This window comes from Pseudophryne corroboree, chromosome 1, assembly GCF_028390025.1.
Source record: "Pseudophryne corroboree isolate aPseCor3 chromosome 1, aPseCor3.hap2, whole genome shotgun sequence".
NCBI lineage: Eukaryota > Metazoa > Chordata > Amphibia > Anura > Myobatrachidae > Pseudophryne > Pseudophryne corroboree.
Genome location: NC_086444.1, coordinates 360,107,157 through 360,114,346, shown reverse-complemented (window position 1 = coordinate 360,114,346; position 7,190 = coordinate 360,107,157). Strand labels below are relative to the sequence as shown.

Genomic DNA, 7,190 nt, shown 5'->3' with positions numbered 1-7,190 from the left:
GCTCTTAATAGAGAGATAAAAGAGCTCATGGCCCAAGTGATAAGGGATGGCACAGCTAGTGTTGCTGCCAATATCAGGCCTTGGCAGACGTACTTAAAAAAACAAGAACAATTGTACATGTAGTTGACTTATTCTGTTTTGATTTTTGCAATGTTTTATTTTGCTTTGTGTGCAATAAAATTACTATATATATTTTTTTAAATACATAAATAAATAAATAAATAAACATCCTCTGTGCCTGATCTGGAGAACAGAGCCATCGACATCTGCAGACCAGAACACATCACAGAGGGTCACAAGAAGACAGAGGCATATTGAAGCTGCTACAAATGTGAGTGTTGCAAAAAAAAAAAAAAAAGGAATAAATGATACAGTGTATGTGCAAGCAATTTGTTTGTAAATATGTAGTATATTGTTAATTGTAATGAAATTATATATTTTTAAATATTGTTTGTGTGTATTTATGTGACTAAAGGGATGGCACAACTGATGTGTTGTGAATACATCTAAAGAAGGATGTTTTTGGTCTGTGTTTTTGGATGATGACATCAGGGGTAAATGCAGGATTTGTAGTAGCGAGCATATATATAGAGCACACATGTACGAGTATTATATATACAGTCAGGGAAGTAACTGCAAGAGGCAGTGGAGACGTCTGCCTCCGGGCTCCAAGCACTGAAGGGACACCTGTATGTACAGCAGCACCTGTGTGGTTCACTGCTACTCTTCCAATGAAGCTCTGAGATGCACCCCCTGCTGCTGCAGAGTTAATCGGCTCTGTCCCAGCCATCAGCTAACACCTGTAAAAAGGGACAAGATGGCTCAGCCTGCGCTGCAGCAAGCAACAGTGCACCCACTGCTTTATAAGGTGCTGTACAATAAATTATTAAAACATATGAGGCAAAATGTAATAGGGTGCGATTTCGGAAAATTTGAGATTTTTACCGCAAATTTGCACATTTTCAAAAAAATCGCAAATGTAATAGCTTGCGATTTTGTTACAAATTGCAAGTTTTGAGCATATACCAAAAATTGCAAGTGAAAAATCGCATCCAGATGTTTTCCCATTGAAAACAATGAAAATCGCAAATGTAATAGGATGCGATTTTTTCACTTGCACATAAAACCTTACCAAAAATCGGCAGAATAATAGACCAGGTTTAGACTGGCGATTTTTGTAGAAGCATGCACAGATCAGTGAGATCCGTGCATGCTTCTGTCTGTAATAGTAAAGAAAGTGTTAAAATATTTAAAAAAAACAACAACGTGCAGGTCCCCCCAAAAGCATAACCAGCCTCGGGCTCATTGAGCCAGTCCTGGTAGCAAAAATACAGGGAAAAAATTGATTGGGGGTTCCCCGTATTTAAACAACCAGCTCCGGACTCTTGGACTGGTCCTGGTTCCAAAAATACGGGGGACAAAAGAAGTAGGGGTCCCCCATATTTTTTAAACCAGCACCAGGCTCTCCTAGCCAGGAAGGTGATGCCGCAGCCGGGGGCAACTTTTATATAGGTCCCTGCGGCCGCAGCCGGGGTTCCCTGCGGGAGTGGGGACCCCTTAAATCAAGGGGTCCCCCCCTCCAGGCACCCAAGGGCCAGGGGTGAAGTCCGAGGCTGTCCGCCCATCCCTGGGCGGTGGATGGGGGGCTGATAGCGAAAATTGTGTAAAAAAAAAAGAATATTGTCCTTTGTTGTGTAACTACAAGTCCCAGCAAGCCTCCCCTGCTTGCTGGTACTTGGAGAATCACAAGTACCAGCATGCGGGGAAATAATGGGCCCACTGGTACCTGTAGTTCCACAACAAAAGAAATACCCAAATAAAAACACTTCTTTGTTTTTGGAAGGAATATTAAAAAGCTGTCCCCTTCATCAGTATAATTAATAAAATTCCTCATTAATAAATCCCCCTTCCCCGAACCAAAATTATATTTTTTCAACAGAATGTTTTAGTGTGTAGCGAGGATTTGATGTAGAAATTGCGAGCAGGTCTGCAGAAGGATTGTATAAAGCTGATTACACACTTGTCCAATCCTTGGTTCTGGAAATATGGGGGACCCCTACTCATTTTGTTCCCTTTGTTTAGAACCAGGGCCAACTCCAAGAACCCGGTGCTGGTTCCAAAAATACAGGGGACCCTACGTCTTTTTCCCCCCCGTATTCACATCTTTTTTTTTTTTTTTCTTTTTTTTTTTACTATTTAAACACTTTTACAGACAGAAGCATGCATGTATCTCACTAATCTGTGCGTGTTTCTATCAATCAGCCAGAAGTTGGTCTATTTTTGGGAGAGATTTTGGTAATGTTTTAGGTGCAAGCTGTAAACTTGTATCCTATTACATTGCCCTGAATTGTATGTTTGCAATGGGAAATCATCTGGATGCAAGTTTTGCAATTGCGAGCTTTTGGATTGCAGGAAACATGCGAGTTTGCAATCCGAAATACACAACTGATACTGACTTCTTAAAGCAGGATTATGTCAGTCAGTATATGTAGGCCATCTCCTGAATTTGGTGGAATACTTCTACACAGTTCTACATCCTTGACATAATGTTCGAAGATGAGCTTCGGCTGATTCATTCATATCCATATCTTCATATAGCAAACACAAGGCTGAGAAAAAAGTAACTACTGAGATGAGCACTAGGTTCACTGAACTCAATCTGATGGCCCAGCTTTGGGCATGACCCTATAGCAGTGAGATGACAATCCTAAGCGTTCTTCACAGACAGAGAATGTGTGTAGTAGGTGAAGACTCAATTGGGTGCTGTACTGGTACTGGAAGCAAGCCTATCCAAGTACAAAAGGGTGCCCCCCTAGTGTACCCCCCAAATAGGGAACTGGTAAATGAAAATAGTGTACAGATTGGGTGCTAGACCATTGGGGAACCAGATCAATGTAGTAGGTAACAGTATATCAATGCGTGGGATAATGCAATAAAATGAAATCATTTATTTTGCAAGATCTATGTTAGCACTATTACAATGGCATAACACAGTACATAAAAGACATAAGTCTGGAGGGATAAAAAGACAATGATATGGATCATACCGGAAGAATGGTGTAGGAGCCGCAGATAGTGTTAACAGAGTAATCTGAATTTACCCTGCTAAAGGCTCCTGACCATTGTGGTATATATGGTCCAACTCGTCTGTTCACAATGGTGCTTGGGTAGGATGTTGTTGTGGATAGCCAGCACATTTTGAGGCTTTAGCTTAAAGTAAAGCTTGCAGATTTCTTTAGATTTCTGAAAAAGCCACTGTTCTCCAGAGCTTTGGCTTAGGTTCAATACTTGCGACATCCTGAGCTAGCCAAACTAATTGAGTCGCTTGTTTCTGAGTAGTGGCTCATAGGGTCAAGTCTTTCACAATCTGTGTTAACATCTGCACTTAAATGGCCAGCATCTGTGCTGGACTAGGATTTCCATCCTGCATGATGTCAGACGTCCCCCCCCCCCAAAAAAAAAAAAAAAATCACAGCTGGTAATAATGTACTACTTATGTTCAGCATAAGATCTCTCCACAGTCTACAGACAAATTCTGGAGAGATCTATGCATAAACATCCAAAAACATCAGTAACAAATGTAACTTCATATCACCTCAATTCAAGGAGCAAACTAAGAGGGTGAATCAAGATTTAGAATAAATCATCAGAATGCATGTCTCCTCTAGCTAGGAGTATTGGATACACTAGTGAACTTGGGCTGAGTTCAATCATAACACTCACTGCAATGAAACGTCATCCATGATGCTTTTCTTCACTGTGTACAAATGCTCCCATGACTTCCGATCAGTCCATTCATTCCCACTTGGGAGACTCCTGCTGCAGACTCTCTTCTTCATGACTTTCCTCATCTACACATAAGTCAAGAACAAGCTATCCAAACCTCCTCCTGTTATAAAGTTGCTGCAGATGAAAAAAAAGAAAATTGGTTCTAAAACTAATACCAGACACAGAGCATGGTTTTCTAATCACTATATTCGAATGAATATTTCCACCATGAAAGTCACTGAACACTTCATTGGACCTTTTTGGGTTGACTTATTTCTTATCGGTTTCTTATATAGCACAGCAAATTCCTTTACGCTTTACAATTGGAAATATCAGTATTAAAACAAAACTGGGTAATAACAGACATTCACAGAGGTAGGAAGGCCCTGCTCGCAAGCTTACAATCTATAGGGAAATAGGCATTGATACACAAGGATAGGTGCTATCTATTGCATAATGGTCATTCCGAGTTGATCGCTAGCTGCCGTTGTTTGCAGTGCAGCAATCAGGCTAAAAATGGGCATATCTGCGCATGCGTATGTACTGGGTTCACTACGATATGCCGGCGGTCGGGCTCCCGGCGACCAGCATACCGGCGCCGGGAGCCCGACCACCGGCTTACCGACAGTGTGGCGAGCGCAAATGAGCTCCTTGCTGGCTCGCTGCGCTCGCCACGCTACGCGCGCCACACTATTTTATTCTCCCTCCAGGGGGGTCGTGGACCCCCACGAGGGAGAATAAGTGTCGGTATGCAGTCTGTCGGGATCCCGGCACCGGTATACTGTGCGCTGGGATCCCATCAGTCGGCATACAGAAGACCACCCTATGCACTGCAATGCGCACGCGTGATGTACGGGTACAAAGGCATTTGTTGTTTTGCACAGGTGCTAGCGAAGTTTTCAGTCGCACTGACGTCCGCAAGAAGATTGACAGGAAGGGGGCATTTCTGGGTGTCAACTGACCGTTTTCAGAGAGTGTTTGCAAAAATGCAGGCGTGGCTGGGCGTTCGCTGGGCGGGTGTATGACGTCAAATCCGGACACAAATAGGCTGAAGTGATCGCAAGCGCTGAGTAGGTTCGGAGCTACTCTGAAAGTTACTGCACAAACTGTTTTTGCAGAGCTCGGCTGCACATGCGTTCACACTTCTGCTAAGCTAAAATACACTCCCCAGTGGGCGGCGGCATAGCGTTTGCACGGCTGCTAAAACTAGCTAGCGAGCGATCAACTCGGAATGACCCCCATGGTCACACAGCAATATTGGCCTGGGGTCAGGAGAATGGGAAAGTGAAGAAACAGAAAACATATGAGGATATGTGTGGACTGTACAGTGGGGAGATGCAATTGGATAGGAAAGCTTATAGAGGTTATGTGGTTAGTTTCAGAATTTGATAAGCTTGTCTGAAGAGGTGAGTGTTCAGGGGATGATAAACGAATAGATGTATGTTGGTGTAGTTTGGCTAATATCCTTGTGTGTAAAAGTATTTTATATTGAATACGGTAGAATACGGGTAACCAATGGATGGACTGACAGTGGATCCGCAGAAGATAAACATCTAGTGAAGAAGATTAGCCTTGCAGTTGCATTCAGAATGGATTGTAGTGGTCAGATTCTATTTTTGGGAAGACCAGTAAGAAGACTATTGCAATAATCAGTGCAGGAAATAATGAGAGCATGGATTAGAGTTTTTGCGGTGTCTTGTGTAAGGTATTTTGGATATGTTTTTTAGATGCATGTAACATGATTTTGAGACAGATTGAATGTGGAAAACAAAGGACAGGTCAGAGTCAAGGATGACACCTAGGCAGCGAGCTTGTGGGATAGGATGTCCCTCCCCTTTAGAATGTAAGCTTTCACGAGCAGGGTCCTCTAGCCTCATGTGCTTTTACGTCTCTTACTTAACCTATCTTCTTTTCAATATTCCCTTTGATTGCACCAAATACCTTTGTTTTCTGCCACCCTGATATTTATTTCAGTGTTGTTTACTGACGCAGCTATGTTTATATACCCTGTACTTGTCCTGTATTGTATTGAATCGTAAGTCACTGTCTTCATGTTTTGCTTATTTGTTTACTCTGTAATTGGGCACTGCGGATCCCATGTGGCACCATATAAATAAAGGATAATAATATTAGGATAGATTGGCAAGTTCTCAACAGTGATAGAGATATCATGTTGGTAACTACTATTAGTCGGTGGAAATATAATTAATTCTGTTTTGGAAATATGAGCTGGCGATAAGACATCCAAGATAAAACAGCAGAAAGGCATTCAGTGACACGGACCAGTACAGATGGTGACAAATCTGGGAAGGATAGGTAGATATGAGTATCATCCGTGTACAGATGATACTGAAATCCAAAAGAGCTGATTAGTTTGCCAAGAGATGTGGTATAGATTGAGAAAAGTGAGGACCTAAGACTGAGCCTTGCGATACTCCAACTGAGGTGGCGAAGAGGAGGTGGAATCAGAGAAGTGGACACTGAAAGAGCGATCATTTCTCAGATAACTAATCCAGTAGCCTACCAGTTATGCTTACCAACCACCTTATAGATTATATATTCCTCATATTACTAATACCTTAAACTGCTTCTCTTCTCATCTTCTACTTTCCCCCATTGTGGCATAGTAGCAAAAAAACATAATTCTGGACTACCAAGTTAAAGTTGAAATTAGAATTTAGAATTATGGGGGTAATTCCAAGTTGATCGCAGCAGGAATTTAGTTAGCAATTGGGCAAAATTGGGCAAAACCATGTGCACTGCAGGGGAGGCAGATATAACATGTGCAGAGAGAGTTAGATTTGGGTGGGTTATTTTATTTCTGTGCAGGGTAAATACTGGCTGCTTTACTTTTACACTGCAAATTAGATTGCAGATTGAACACACCACACCCAAATCTAACTCTCTCTGCACATGTTATATCTGCCTCCCCTGCAGTGCACATGGTTTTGCCCAACTGTTAAGAAAATTCCTGCTGCGATCAACTTGGAATTACCCCCTATGTTTTCAACATGATAGACAAGCATCATATGATGTACGCATAGTGTTATGTCGTAAACTAAATACAGAAGTGGGACATTTGTACAATGAAGTAGATAATTGATGTGGAAATATATTGTGTTCTAATAAATATGAATACATACTACAAAGAGGTGAAGATGTTTGACTCACAATCTGCTGCGTTTTTACCTGTAAAGGGCAATAGTGTGTATACTTAATTCTGTAGGCCACAAGTGTTGTCTCTTTCTTACCCCATTAAGACATACCAATGCAAAATGGAATGCGGGAGCCAGAAATATGAGACACATGTTATAAATAAAAGCAACAACCATCCTCGTCCTGTCACTTAACTAACAGTTCTACCAATGACAGGGCCGGCCAAACACCAACCTCAGAAGAATATGCTCATTGATGAACAGGCA

The 7,190-nt window shown here is 41.9% G+C and overlaps 1 long non-coding RNA gene across 1 annotated transcript in view; it reads right to left on the bottom strand.

Annotated features, from left to right (window-relative positions):
• Positions 1-273: 273 nt before the first annotated feature.
• The window catches only part of LOC135070790 (uncharacterized), a 41,397-nt gene continuing 34,480 nt past the window's right edge, over positions 274-7,190 (bottom strand). Inside the window, exons 2-3 of the long non-coding RNA XR_010256948.1 lie at positions 3,724-3,903; positions 274-800 (exon numbers count right to left, since the gene is read on the bottom strand). This is a non-coding gene — a long non-coding RNA (uncharacterized LOC135070790). The remainder of the gene's footprint in view (positions 801-3,723; positions 3,904-7,190) is intronic.